Source organism: Tenrec ecaudatus, chromosome 17 (genome assembly GCF_050624435.1).
Source record: "Tenrec ecaudatus isolate mTenEca1 chromosome 17, mTenEca1.hap1, whole genome shotgun sequence".
Taxonomy (NCBI): domain Eukaryota; kingdom Metazoa; phylum Chordata; class Mammalia; order Afrosoricida; family Tenrecidae; genus Tenrec; species Tenrec ecaudatus.
Window position 1 is genome coordinate 10,353,696 of NC_134546.1, and position 15,369 is coordinate 10,369,064.

Here is a 15,369-nt window from a genome sequence, read left to right on the forward strand (position 1 = left end):
TATCTGAGGAGATTTTCTAGCCGCCATGAAAAAAATGCTTCCATGAACCAAATAGAAGCTTTAGAACTAAAATTTTATTAACTGAAACAGAAAAGCTCAGTGATGGGTTCTACAGTAAAATGAAAGGGGCACAAAAAACGAATCAATAAAGTGGAAGTAAACAAACAAACAAAACTACAAGAACAAACTCATTGCCACCTCACTGATTCCGACACACAGTGACCCTCCAGGGCAGGAGAACTGCTCTTCTGGGCATCTGTGGAGTGGCTGGTGGGGTCAATCTGCTGCCTTGGCAGCTGTAGTCCGATGATAACCACTATGCTACCTGGGCTCCTAAATTGGAAGACAGACTAATACAAATAAGTCAGTTTGAACAACAAAGAGATCATTGATTTTGGGGGTGGGGGGGAGGTGAAGAACAGAACCACAGGAACCTGTGACACTGTAACAAAAGAGCTACTATTTGTGTCATTGTAATCAGAACGTGGAAGAGGAAAAAAAAGCCTGAAAAAATACTTGAAGAACTAATGCTTGCTGGATAACATAAAACTACCAATTCACGGAGCTGAACAAACCCCAAACAGAATCAATCCAAAAGAACCCACTGCAAGACACGTCCTAAGCTAACGTTCTGAAAACTAAAGACAGAAAATGTCTTGAAAGCAGCCAGAGATAAAACTTTCCTTAAAAAGGAAATATCCTTCAAGAATTAGGGGAAACACCAAGATACTCTCAGGCAACGAATGGAAAGTGAAAAGTATTGGTGACTAGTTGCGCTACTCTAAAAGAACGACTAAACCAAGTTCCCCAAACCAAAAAGAAATGATAAAATAATGCCAGAATGTTAGGAAAGAATGAATATGCTAAGAAAAAATATGAGTAACATTTCCCTCCATAAATTTTCTAAAATATGTTCGTTCAGAGCAAACACTGTTAACACTAATGTGTTTGTGCCAAGTAGTATTTAAGGCAATTGTAAGCAGGAAACATAAACAGGAAATAAAAGTTTTGGGTAGCTTTAAAAAAATGATGTGTACATACATAGCATTCAAACAACATATCATGTAATAGCTCGAGTAAACACTAAGAATAACTCTATAATGGACTATGTACAAAAACAATACAAATAAGTAGCAATTGAATCCTACAAAACATTTAAATAACCCACAGGAAAACAAAACAACAGAATGAATAACAAAGCAGAGACTTAAACCCTAAATGTTATCAATAACAATAGCAAATGTAAATGATCTAAATATACCAATTAGATTACCCAGAAAACAAACCTCAATATAAAAGTATCAAAACCAAAGAATGTGTTCTCTAAGCACAATGGAATAGAACTAAAAATCATTAAGAAGGTTAACAGGAATATCTCCTAGTATGTAGAAATCAAACAATATAACTTGTAAATATTCTGTAAGAAATTTCAAGGAAAATAAAAACACTAAACTGATTAAAAATGAGAATACAACATATCAAAATTTGTGGGACACAGTTAATGATGGGCTACACTAGAAAAAGAAAAAACTCTTATTCAAATTAATCTATGCTTCCACCTCAAAAAAGAGCAAAGTAAACAAAAAAAGGGAGAAAAGAAATAAAGAGCAGCTATCAGTAAAATTAAAAAATAGAAAAATGAAACAAAAAAATCAATGAGACAAAGAGCTACTTCTAGCAACAAAATTGACACGCCTTCATAGCAAGACTGGCAAAAAAGCAAAATGTAAGAAAACAACCCTTTAAGAGAGAAAATACACAAATTACCAGTATTAAGAATTCAAAAGAGGGTATTACGACAGACTCTAGAGATACTAATGATTGTAAGGAACATATACTCATACACATAAATGCTTATGAAAAAAATCGATCAATTCTTTGTAAAACACAAACTATCACAATTCACCCAATATTATCAATTGGCCTATGACTAAACAAAACTGAATGTATAATTCAAAAACTTCCAGAAAAAAACTTCCAGGCCCAGATGAGTTCACTGAAAAGTTCTAACAAGTATTTAAAAAATAAATAACATCAATTTTGCACAATCCTTTAAAACAAACCCACACACACAAAAAACCTTTAAGAATTATTCTGTAAAAATATTATTATCCTGCAGAGCTGCTGCAAAGTTCAAACCACTGACCTTTTTTTTTTTCATTTAGTAGCTAAGCACATCAGAGCTTCTGCCTATTAAGGAAATGCAAATTAAAACCTCAAAAGAGATCATTATCAGACTAAGAAAAATTAAAAACGATGACAACAGCAAGTCCTGGTGAGGATGATGAAAAAGTGGAAAATTTACAAATTTGAGCAACTGAATTACTTATACAGTTAGTGGAACTATAAAATGGTACAGCTAGTCTGAAAAATAGTTGAGGAATTTCTTAATAAACTAAACATGCACCTACCACACAATACAGCTACTACCCTCCTGGGCACTTACCCCAGAGCAGTAAAGACTGATGTGTGCAGACAAACACATACATGAGTGGTTGTAGCAGCTTTTGTCTAAATAGCCCCAAACCAGAAACAACCCAGATATCCTTCACCAGGTGAATGGTGAGTCTGGAATATCCGCAAGACTCAACAATGTCATGGTTTTATCACCCACCATAAAAAAGAATAATTAGTGATATAAGTAACAAACTAGATGAATCTTTAGATTCTTATGTGGAGTAAAATCTCAAAAGCTTACGTATTGTACTGTTCCATTTATGAAACATTCTTGAAAGGGCAAAATTTGATAGAAAAATGGAGGCCAAATTACTGGCTGCCAGGGAACAGTGTGTGTGTGGGGGTAAGAATGGAAAGAAAGTGGGTGTGGTTATAAAAGGGACCCTTCTGGTGATGATGCCTACATCAATGTCAATGTCCTGATTATATTTTGTTATAGTTTTGCAAGGTGTTATCATTGGGGGGAAATTGGGTAAAGGATTTCTGTGCATTCCTTATAAGTACATGTAAATTTACAATGACCTCAATATACACATAATTTAATTAGAAGAATTATAAATTTGACCCAAGGATGGAAAACAAATGATTACCAGACTACCCAGCAATGCAGATAAGCTGGAGTTATTACTATAATAAATAATTCCCAAATGTCAACCTATTTCATCAATTTAATGGGACCACGTGTTCCCTATTATCTATTTCTCTTCCTGATTTTCTTGTTAGACTGGTTTGTTACAAAGGTTTCACAATAAAATTCTTACTGGCTAACCTATAAAAACCTCTTGCTTTTCGACCTTGTCCAATAGGTTTCATAGGAAGCTCATGAACAAGTACACCTACTTGTCTTTTTCTATACTACAGTGAAATATACCCTATTACTACCTTCACTTCAGAGGCCAGTGAAGCAGCAGTTAAAAGCACTTGCCTGCTCCCCCAATGTCAGTGATGCAAACCTGAGGAGAGGTTGCCCCTCAGGAAAAAGATGGAGCAATCTGTTTCTGCGAGATGGACAGCCTTTGAAACCCTCTGGGGGCCGTTCTACGGAGTCGGAATCGTCTCAGTGCTAGCGGGCAATGTGTTGACCATCACTTCTGGAGAAAAGGCAACACAGAAAATCTTTTGCCCAATGAACAAGTAAAAAGAGAAAGCTTAGCTATTTCTACCCCCTTTATATCTCGATACACACACATTTACATCAGTAATCACGCAAATTCAATTATTGTTGGCAAATTAAAAAAATCTAAGTTCATTTAAAATAACACGCTTAAGAGTTATTTTAAGAAAAACACATTTCCTCTATCCAAACACACCATTAAACCTCTTCTTCCTAGATTAATTCCCTTTTGTTGACCAGATTTTAATTCATCGTATTGGTTAAAAGGTTATGGAAACCAGAGCTGTTGTCAGGCAACGTTGAGTCAGTTCCCACTCACAGTGACCCGTATCTACAACAGAATGAAACACTGCCTCTCCTGCACTATCCTCACCACCACCGTTTGAGTCCATTGTTGCAGCCACTGTGCCAATCCATTTCATTGAGGGATTTTCTCTTCTTTTTGGCAGACCCGCTACTGTATCAACCATGACGGCCCTCCTGACAAAGTCTCTAAAATACAGGAGAGGAAGTCACCCTTTACACTTCTATGGATTACTCTAGCTGTACTTTTCTTTCCCAGCAGATTTGTTTGTTCTTCTGGCAGTACACAGTACTTTCAATATTCTTTGTCTGCCTCCTAGTTCAGAGGCATACTTATCTCTGATCTTCCTTATCCATTGTCGAGCATGTGTATGCATATGAAGCAATGAAAAATACAATTGTTTAGGTCAGGCACACCTTAGACCTCAAAGCTCTTTGCTCTTAAATACTTTTGCAACAGATTTACCTAATGTGAATCAAATGGCATTTGATTACTGCTGTGGGTGTTGATTGTAGATCTGAGTCAAGTAAAATCCTCGACAATTTTAATCTTTTCTCCATTTATCATGCTTCTTACTGATCCAGTTTTGAAGGATTTTGACTTCTTTACATTAAGATGTAAAATATACTACACTGACGGCTAGTATTTGATTACTAAGTACTTCAAGTCCCCTTTACTTTCTGGAAGGTTGTATCATTTGCATATTACAAGTTGTTAGTGAGTCTTCCTCCAATTTTAATACCTCTTTTTTCTTCATGAGGTAGCGTAGTGGCAATGCATCGGGCTGCGATTCACATGCCGGTAGTACGAAACCACCAGCAGCTCCTGGGGAGAAAGACTGGGCTTTCTACATTGGTAAACACAGAGGTTCACTATTGGGTCAGCATTGACTAAGGCAGTGAGTCTGGTTTTTGAACCTATGTACTGAAACAGTCTTCTTGTACCTACAACAGTATATAATTCAGTTGACAAGCACTAGCAGCATTAAACCATGCTGAACATAGCTCATAATCAGTTCTGTAGGAGCCTTACACTGAAATACTGATATGGACAAGCATCAATAGGTGTGTGTTGCAAAGTTGTTGTAGGAATCTTCATGTGTTTTGAAGGTTTGTTTTTTTGTGTGGTGCCTTGGACATTGTGTAGTTTCTTTTTAAATTTTTATTGGCATATGCTTCACACATCATACAATTTAAACATTCAATCATAGGAAGAGTTGCAAAATCATCACCACAATCCATTTCAGAACATTTTCTTCTTACACTCATTGTTGTTAGCGCCCCATTTTACCCATCCGCCCCTGCCAAACCCCTAGGTAACTATCAATCCAGTTTCTGTCTCTACAGAGCCGCCTATTCCAGGTTTCATAGACAGAAAATCATACAAAACACAAACAGGAAGCCAACGACTAGATAAAATACAGAAAAACTTCCATCTCAAAGCAGAACATATTGAAAACAAACAACTTTAGAATGAGTCAAAAGACCAAATGAGAGGTGTTCTATTGTAATCTAAACACACTACCATATAGACTTCATAGTGCCCTTCGTCTGCTAGCAAGGGGATTGATTCTCTGAAGGCTTATTCCATGTGAGGACCCTGCAAATGGATTTCGGGCTTCTTTCCACTGTCATTCATAGCATTTTACAAACCGGTGTTCACAATTTAAGCTCTGATATTATCCCCTCCTTCAGATTTGGATCCATTATTTACAATTCTTGGTGTGCTTCTTCTATTCAGGCTTAATTGACACCTCACTGAGATGGCTGTTTGTTAGAAGACACAAGCCTTAAGACCCCAGGCACTATTTTTTCTGATAGTTAGGCACTACCTGGTTTCTGCACCACACTTTGCTATTGTACCCATCTTGAATGGTCTCTTCATGAAGGTGAGCATCAAGCAGGGCCATGTCATCGAAGAATTGTTCTTAGATTGGGAGTGAAATTAGGGCAAACCCTAAATCGATTCATTTATCGATGGTTTAAATGTATGTCTCTGGTTCACTTTAGGGACATCATTATCATTTTATGATGAGAGGATTATAAATCACTCCCTTGGGGCATAAAGTAACTATTGATAGTAGCATTAATTTATAGCCATGGTGGCCTAACTGGTTACTAGTTGGGCTGTTAACTAACTACAAGGTCAGCAATTTGAAACCACTAGCTGATCCTCAAGAAAAAGAGCTTTCTACTCCTGTAAAGAATCACAGTCTTGGAAACTGACAAAGGCAATTCCACCCTGTCCAATAGGGTCGCTATGAGTTCGCATTGACTTGATGGCAATGAGAAACAAGAGAGATGAGTTTAAAACAGTGCTGAAAAAAAGGAAATTACACAAGGTTAGGCTGGCTTCAGACTGTAATACTGTTGACCTGTAGAGATTAAACTCTCAAGTGACTGGACACTATTTATGCAAACTAAGGGGTTTGGTGATAGTGCAAAACTTTCAGTAACTCTCATTCACAAAGGTGAAACCATGCCTATAAAATCAGTATGTGTCACGAGAAAGCAAGTAGGGCCCTAAAATACCTGTATGGTAGTCCCGGGCCACCATTCAATACCTGTAGTGGTAGCCCCGGGCCACCATTCACTGGGTGCCTTCTAGGCATGAGACCCAAATCAGTGAAGAAAGATTCATGATCTTCACGATGGCTCAACATCTGTCATGCTTCTTCCCTTTCGATAGATTTCCTATACATTTTAAAATCCATGTAAGAGATACAAAACTATTCAACTTGATGGGTATATATATATATATATATATATATATTTAACATAGATTCTACTGCCTCAATCACTACTGGTTCCACAAGGTGGTCTTCATTACATTATAGATGATGATATCTCATATTCAGTCTTATCCCAATGTGATCTAACACCAAGAAGTTAAAATGGCACCATTAATGCTTCCGATGGGGAGGAGGGGAGGAGAACTAAGAAATGGCTACCATGAACAAAGAGATCAGGGGGGAAAAAAATCTTGCCAATAAGGTTGTTTTTGAAAATATCTTTCACTTTGAAGGCTTGCTTGATCCTTGAAAATTAACCATGTTGCTCTCATCAGGAGGAACTAACCTTTCCAAGTTAAAAAATAAAAACTGGTTTTTTTTTAGTAATATATTCTAGAACAGTGTTATTTTCTGTGTAGGTTGGGAGAACATGGAAAGTTAGGTATAAAATATATACATATTTCTTAGAAACAGCTTATTAATTTGATTGATTTAACATTCAAATCACTTGTTCTTTAAAGGCCAGTGAAGTACAATTACTTTCCTATCAATTTTTCCCAAGGGAAGACCTTCTAAAATATGTAACTGTCAGTTTCACCTTTAGGAGGAAAATTAGGAAATCAATCTTTGTCCAAATTGCTCCCTCAACATAACTGCTTTTTCCTTCTATTATTTTACATTGCACCCAGCCCTTTGCTTACCACCTGCTGAACACAAGTACACAATTCCTGCCCTGAAAAACAAAGAGCAGCAAAACAAGCCCTAAGCAAGGGACAGAACAGATCCTATGTAGATGTTTACACAAGCTTTTGAACACTTTTACTTTGGTGGGGTGGGCCTGAGGAATGTGATGAGGGAATAAAAAGAAAAAATAATTAAACATGAAACTGCTATGCTTTGTGACAGAAAACTATAGTGCTGGATTGCATATATTATCTCTGATGAACCAGATTCCCATCCATACTCATGTTCCCTGTGGTTGAATTTAAAAGGGCGACTCAAACCGAAAGAATGGTTTTGATATATTTGTGGTGGGGCCATTTTATGAAGCCAAATCAGCTGCTGACTGAAGGGAGGCTAATTTATAGCAGCTTCTTGATAAGGGTGGGGATTTAATCACTTTCTTCCTTCTTTCTCAACCAGCAGGATTAGTAAGCAGCATCTTTTACATAAAAGGAGAGAGATGCTAGGAGAAACAACGGTGTCATCAGCAGCGGAAGGAAATTCTGACTTTCTGTCAGTACCATTTCGTTTTCCCACACTTAGGCAGCTAAGAGGTGAAGTCTGTTCCCCTTTCCAAGATACAGGGCACCAACCAGGCCAGGACAGCCAAAGGATACACGGACAGTTTACCACCTCAGGGCTAACGTGCTGTCACCCTGAAAGGAAAGCAGTACACAGCTCTCACAGACAGAGAAAGTCGATGTTTCTCTAAACCAAAGGGCCTCAACCTCAGCACTACTGACTCTTTGCTGCCAGGGAGGCTATTCGTGCATTGCAGGAGGCTCAGCAGCAATGCTGACTGACCCTTGCCTCTGAGATGCCAGCACAGCAGCACCGCCCAGTTGTGGTAACCACTTATGGACCCCTGCCCCACTCAGCCTGTGAAAACCAAAGTTCTAATCTCACACTGGAAAATAACAGGATTTGGTTTTAGGAGAATTTCCTTTACTTTCTGGCATAATGCCTGGCACATAGGTTCTTAAAAATAAATGTTGGAGACTAAAATCACCACAATGATGCCTTTTTGGCTTTGTTGGGGCTGCCATCGAACTGATTTTCAACTCACTGTAACCCTATGTGACAGAGCAGAGCAACCTGATGGGTTTTCTAGGCTGTAGTCTTTATCTTAAGATGAAGCAATAGACCTCCAGGCTCTTCCCCTACGGAGTCTGAAAAGGTTACAAATAAAGGTTCTCTAGTGAAGGAATGGCTTTGGGTGTAGTGCAGCACTGGTAGCAGTGGCTGGGCGTGAGAAGGGATGCACTGCTCTTCTTCTGCACGTTTGAAGTACGCTAACACTGCAGCAGCCCCTCTGAAGGAGCTGTTGGGAAGGTGGTGAAGCTGTGTATGGCCAGAGCAGCCTTAACTTATGGAGAAGGACTAATTAATCTTTGGAGGCCAGGTAAGGAAGTAGCTTCTTGACCTAAGGGTCTCATACCAAGAAAATTCTCAAAAATGAACAAACCAAAATAAAACATGGCTTTGGAAAGCTTGGGGGAATACTTTTATGTCAAACGGTGTCACAAATCTTAATCAACCCAGTATTAAATTCCATCTTGCATTTACATAGACTGTATATTAGCTAAATGCTTTCACCTTGATTATTCAGACTCAGAATAGCCTGTAAATTTACAGGAGAGGGAATGGAGGGGTAGGTTAGAAAAGTCAAGTGACCAGGTTCAAAGCCAAACTGATAATGCATAGCAGAGTGAGAATTGAAGTCCATATGGTACTGCAACATACATTAGCTCTTCTAATTCCCATCGCAGCTATGACATGGAGGCTAATTCCTACACTAAAACCAAACTCACTGCCACGAGCCTCGCCCCACCTTCTCTGGGGTATAGACTGATGGTGCCAGGGGAAACAGTTGTTCAAAGCATGGCTGTGATGGAAATGAGAAGAGTTAATGTTATGTTGAATTAGTATATGTTAGGAAAGACACCTATGCAAGATGAAGCTTAACCCTTGTAGTCCTAACGACCACGCGGCTATCTGAGACTTGAACCTTTGTCACTTCCTCAGTGCGCACTACACTTGGCAACCCTGCTTCCTGGTAGGGACCCACAATAAAAGCTTCAGTATGAAGTGGACTTTGACTGCCTGCTTAAAAACGGCCTGGGAGAAAGGAAGAGAGGGGTGGCAACTTCCTGTGACCATCAGGAAGAGACCTGGACTAGAAGTGAGGCCAAACAGAACGAGGAGGCTTCATGAGCTCCAGGAAAAGTTGACAGACACACACACACACACACACACACACACACACACACACACACACACACACACACACACACACACACACACACACACACACACAAAACCTGGAGGGCAGAATTCCTGAACAGGGGTGGGGGGGTGTTTAAATACAGCCTCTCTGTCCTACTCCAGAATAACAACTTCATTTCCCATACCATTAAATGAGCAAGGATGCAGACATTTTTATTGCCCTGTCTATGTATTCAATTATTGTATTTTATTTATATTGTGATCTGGGTGTGTACTCAATCATCTGGGTGTGTATGTATTGAAATCATTTTAGATGACAAAAGTTCTTAAAATAACCAAATCCTTTCAAGAAAGCAAAACTAAAATCTCTCCTAGGTTTAACCATTAACATCCCGAATAAAATTCTCAGCAAAGAGTAGTAGCAAATTTGGTGGGATTAGACAGTTATTTGGATCAACAACAAAGGACAGAAGTATCCTTTTCAAAAGGCAGCATCCAACACTGGCAGTCAACTCATGCTTATGGTATCCTTTTTTCGTGGTTAATATTCACCCGATTCTTGACATGTATTAACTAACTTAATGTATTAAGTTACTTAATCCTCGAACTATTAATACCCCCTCATTTTATAGATAAGACTTAGCACACTGAGCAACTAAACAATTTAGGCTTACAACTCAAAATCTAGCAATCTACAACTATGTAAACTAATCCATGTAAAAGAACACTTGGAAACTGAACTGCCAAAAAACAAAAGCCCCAACTCTTTTCATACTATAAAGGGTCACAGAAAGAGGACTTAGATACATTATGCTATTGTCCTAATATGGACAGATTTTAAGGACAGGCTTTGATAAAGTTAATCATTTTTATTTCTTAAAGCTGATTTTAAAAGTCCTTGGGATAAAATTTACACATGGAAAAAAAAATAAAACGGATTTCCTCCACTCACTTTAAACCTAGACCAAGCTATAAAAAAAAAAAATAGAACACAAACTCTATGATCTCATTATTTTAGGAATAATCCAAATTGATTTTACATAGGCTAAGGGTTTATTCAAGGAGCTGCTGGCAGCATGGTGATTACACATTGGGTTGCTAACCTCAAGGTCAGCAGTTTGAAATCACTAGCCATTCCAAGAGATAACAATGAGGCTTTTCTACTAGAGTACAGAGGCACAGCCTCGGAAACCCACAGGGGAAGTTCTACCTTGTCCTATAGAGGCACTATGAGTTGGAATCAACTCAATGGCAGTGAGTTTTTGCATGAAGGGTTTATCCAACATTAAGTACTGCTTAAGGTTAAGGAATATCTTTGGACAGTTAAATTACTTCCAGAAATAGAATCATCTGGATCTTCTGGACCAGAAGATGCTTCATGACTCTAGACTAGACCAGGGTCCTTCATGAATCCTCAAATCCACAAACCATACTTTAGCACATGGTTTTCTCTAACTGCTAAAATGGTGAGTTCTGAATGGGAACAGTCAAGCTGCATTGAGATTTGGATATTGAGCCATCTGCTTGATTCACTTACGCAGTAACTAAATCCATTCAATCCTTTTCTTCCTTCATTCCTCCCTCCATCCATCTATCCCTTCTTCCCCTCCCCCTCCCCCCATAAAGCAATCTCAAAGCACAGAACTCAAAATCTATGCCTCAGCAAAATTACAAATTACTTTAAAATCATCCTTTCAGGTCTCCTCTTATTCATGTTGGTAATTAAATCAGTTATTTCCATGACACTACTTAAAAGTATCAAGCATTATTTGTCTAGTACCTAATATATTTTGAGCCACACATATAAACAAACCTAATCAAAACACACTGTAGAACTGCCCCCCCCCCCAAACCTCCCCTTGGGTTTCCCAGCAGAAAGTCTACTATGGAGGGCTGGTGGGTTTGAACTGTTGACTTTTCGGTTAGCTGCCAGGACTTCTTCCAGGCATTCAGAGTAGGTATTAAAAAATACTTGATTGTTTTATAGTGATGCTGCCTCATCAACCTAAGATGTAATAACTTCCTCAGAGATTTGTCTTTATTTCTAAGACCTCTACAACAGAAGAAAGGATCTCGGGTAGATCACGAGTTGGGCCGCTAACCCCCAAGGTCTGCCGTTTAAATTCACCAACCAGTCCGTGGGGAAAAAAAATGAGGTCGTCTGTTCCAGTAAAGGTCTACAGTCATGGAAACCCTAGGGACCCTATCCTATGTGAGTGGAAAGTCATCTGGCTCCATGGAAGTGGGTTTGCTTTTTAAACAAAGGAGTCCTGGTGGTTTGAACACGCGCAGCAGCTCCTTGGGAGAGATCTGGCATAAAGACTGCAGGCAAGAAAACCCCATGGGAACATTCTCCTACTAGTCCCATGTGGTCACAGTGAGTCAGAATCCACTTTTGGCAACTAACAACATCATCTTTAAACAAATGCTTAAAATCTGTTCTTTGTAGTTAGTTTGTTACTATGTAGAAAAACCTAGTTTCCTATTGTTTTTAATATAGAACAGACCCCTGAGTGTAATCAAAGGTCTCAACACTACTGCAATTAGTTTCAAGGTTGAATCCTATAAAAATAAAGAAAAATTTAATGTGCACATTCTCTGTTGTTTTTTTAACAGAGGCTAAAACATCAAGTCTCTCAGCTTCAAATTTCCAACCTCTATTCAAAAGGAATAGGAAAAGAAAAACTTAGTCAAAATTTCAAATTAAAATGAATCTCTAATGTTGTCTTTAACAGTAAAGTTAGATACTAATAATCGAGACATTATTTTTAAATGGCATGTATTTCTACTCTTACTAACAAACAAGATTGATCTTATGAGGGTTTTAATGTTCTCTTTAGTTAATGAAAAGTTCTCAAAAGTAGCAACTGAATTTTCTTTGACCAAACCAGCATGTTTTCCCCATAGATTTTTATAGCAGTAATCTAGAGACATTCTGTGTGGGAGGCTAAGAACATCTATTTTTTAGCACAGGGAATATTTTAAATCACTCAGTATGGCATTCCTATTTAACCCTTTTCATTAGGAAAAGGATAAATACACACCACTGGGGGATTTTTACACATTCCGACCTTTCCCATTTTGAATATGAGTATTATCATCCTACAAGTACCTCAATTAAGTCAGTTACAATGTCATCCAGTTTCTCACCAATTCACAAATTTCCCCTGGGCACTGGCTTCCATGTTATTCACATATAAGAGAATGACTACTTCCCTTCACAAATAAATTAGGAAAATTGATCAAAATGCGCCATACATTACTGAGCAGCACGTCAGTATTCCAGAAAATAGATTAAGCTTTCCATAGGTCGCTATACAAAGGGGATCAAAACAAAACAACCAAACACACTCAATTCTATATTTTCTTCTGGTGAAAATAAAAAAAGCTTCAGAAATGCATACATTCTCTGCAATCTTCCTCTTCTAAAAATCTATCATCAGGCTTAAAATTATGAAATTTCTTCCTCCCAAATCAGAGGAAAACCTGTTCAACCATTTAGAGAGAAATCAATCAAATTCCTTATAATGTATGGCTCTCAGAATATATTTATTTTTAATCCTTTTTAGTTTCTCCTTTGTGAAAAATGTTTAAACAGTAAGTTCCTGTTCTATCAAAAGTCCATCTGCTTCTTGAAAGGACATGGGCAGGTCTCTAAGGACTCTGTCAACAGCTGACCAAGCACATACACAGTGCTGTTCATTATGCTGGCTCCCAAATGAATTTTCAAATTTGGTAGTTCAACGTAAAATAATGGACAGCATTCAGTTCCAAAACATGTAAAAGCAAATTATAAAAACCAAACACTTAGGTGATTAAAATAAAATGAAGAGTTTGAATTTTTTACTGATCCTAATCTATAAGCATCAAATACTTGCAGTTAGTTTTCTTATTATATTCTTTAAGGCTAAGGGGACAGAGATACGATGAATAATGTTGTGACCCCTAAATGACAACAGTACCACGGAACTTGAGATATGTTCAATGCAAGATGCTTTTAAAGCCAAATATGAAAAGAGCAAATATTTCAATATAAACGATCAAATCAATGATGCTTCAAAATCATTTCCAGTGTAATCTTAACCCCTAATCTGAAGCACTGTTAATGGGATGCTTAAAAATAAGCCAAAGAACACCTACCTCTTTATTCCACCGCTATCACAGCAAGCTAGACCAACCACCAGACCTCACCAGAGACAAAGATCCAGATAGTATTAAAGCATCTCCCAGTTACACTTGGAGCCACACACACCGAATAGCTGTCTGCTCAGTGCTCTTTCACTAAGCGCCTCAGAATGTGTGTGGGTGGGCCGGGCCTGTGTTACGCAAAACAGGTAAACACTGTGTAATTCAAGAGTCTATTGGCTGAAGTCAGAATTCACTTCTCCCTCACCACCTCCCTAAGGAAGTCTCTTGCCCAAAAGGGAAGAAACGGAAGTTAAGAACAAGAACAGAACAATTTTTTAACACAGGCTTCATTTCAACTGATAGAATAAGGCATTTCAAAAGACAATATTCTATTTCTTAAAAGCCTGCGTGAAATTAACTATATAAATGCTGTATGAATGTTGGAGGTACAGCAAAGAAACAGAACTTTTCATGGTAGTATAACCGCCTATTTTAACAGATTGAGCTTGATAAACAATCTGTTAAGAAATGCTCTATTTAAGACAGAGAAGAATGAACACAATCCGTATGTAAAGAAAAGAGTTCTCGTTCAGCACTATTAAGTGAATCAGAATGTTTTGGCTTGGTTATAAATACTACTGTCTTACCCCAAAGAGTTGAATATTTTTCATTGATTATGCGTGTTTATTTCTAGCTTTATCTTTTCTAGCTTTATGTATAGACTTGGTGTTTATGGACAAGCTTCATCACTGATTTTTGTTGCTCTCACATTTGTATTACTGCTTGCTAATCCACATTACCCTGTACCTTTACATAGGACAAAGTTTTCCTTCTAGTGAGGGGTTGTACATAGAACTAGCACTGGTTTACTTCTGTAACAACCAAGGCGAACTTATGTTGTACTGACTTTTAAGCTGTTTCTTTTAAAGCATGCTAAAATTAAGACCAGTAAACGATGACCATATTTGCTTCCTGATGAATAAACTGCATATGCAGTGTGAGTCCTCCCCCCCGCCGTTTCCGCCCCCCCACATTAAACTGACATTCAACTCAAGTCTGCTGCTGCCGTGTGCTGTCCACTAGATTCTGATTCATGTCCATCCTACATGACAGACAGGAAACTGCCCAATTGCACTTCCTAGGCTGGAATCTCCACAGGAACAGATCGCCAGGTCTTTCCTTTCATGGATCTTGATGGGGATCAAATGATCAACCTTTTGGTTAACAACAGAGCACTTAACCATTGCGCCACTAGGTGCAGATAATTTCCTTGTTCAAGTTCATTAGTAGCCTTGAAGAGTCAATTCAATAATAAGGTGAAAGTAGTAATCACTCTGCCATAGCCCTAAAATTAGCGAGATATCCAGGGTTCGTGCCATCTATGTAAATGGCTATGTAATTAGAGGCCTAACTCCATTACACCATGGTTGAATGATATACAACTTGCTAATCATACCCGATTAGAAAGTACCTTTGTTGACCTTATATGCAATCCTTTAAGTTTGACCTAAAAATACACTATCACAAAACAAACAAATAACACAGCTGAATCAATTCTGACTCATAAGGACCCTACAGCACAGGGTACAATGGACTCGATGGGTTTCTGAAACTGTAGCAAGAGTAGATAGTCCTATCTTTCTCCCTCAGAGCAGATGGTGGTTTCGAACTGCTGACACTGAGGTT

The 15,369-nt window shown here is 38.2% G+C and overlaps 1 protein-coding gene across 3 annotated transcripts in view; it reads right to left on the bottom strand.

Moving 5' to 3' along the window:
- The window catches only part of PELI1 (pellino E3 ubiquitin protein ligase 1), a 56,609-nt gene that overhangs the window by 16,873 nt on the left and 24,367 nt on the right, over window positions 1-15,369 (bottom strand). The window contains exon 2 of one of the 3 annotated variants that reach the window (XM_075535361.1): window positions 3,411-3,548. The exons of 1 other annotated variant lie outside the window; for it this stretch is intronic. The gene's annotated coding sequence lies outside the window, so the exon portion shown is untranslated. Of the gene's footprint in view, window positions 1-3,382; window positions 3,549-15,369 lie in introns of all 3 variants that reach the window. One more of the 3 variants, XM_075535360.1, reaches the window with a different exon arrangement.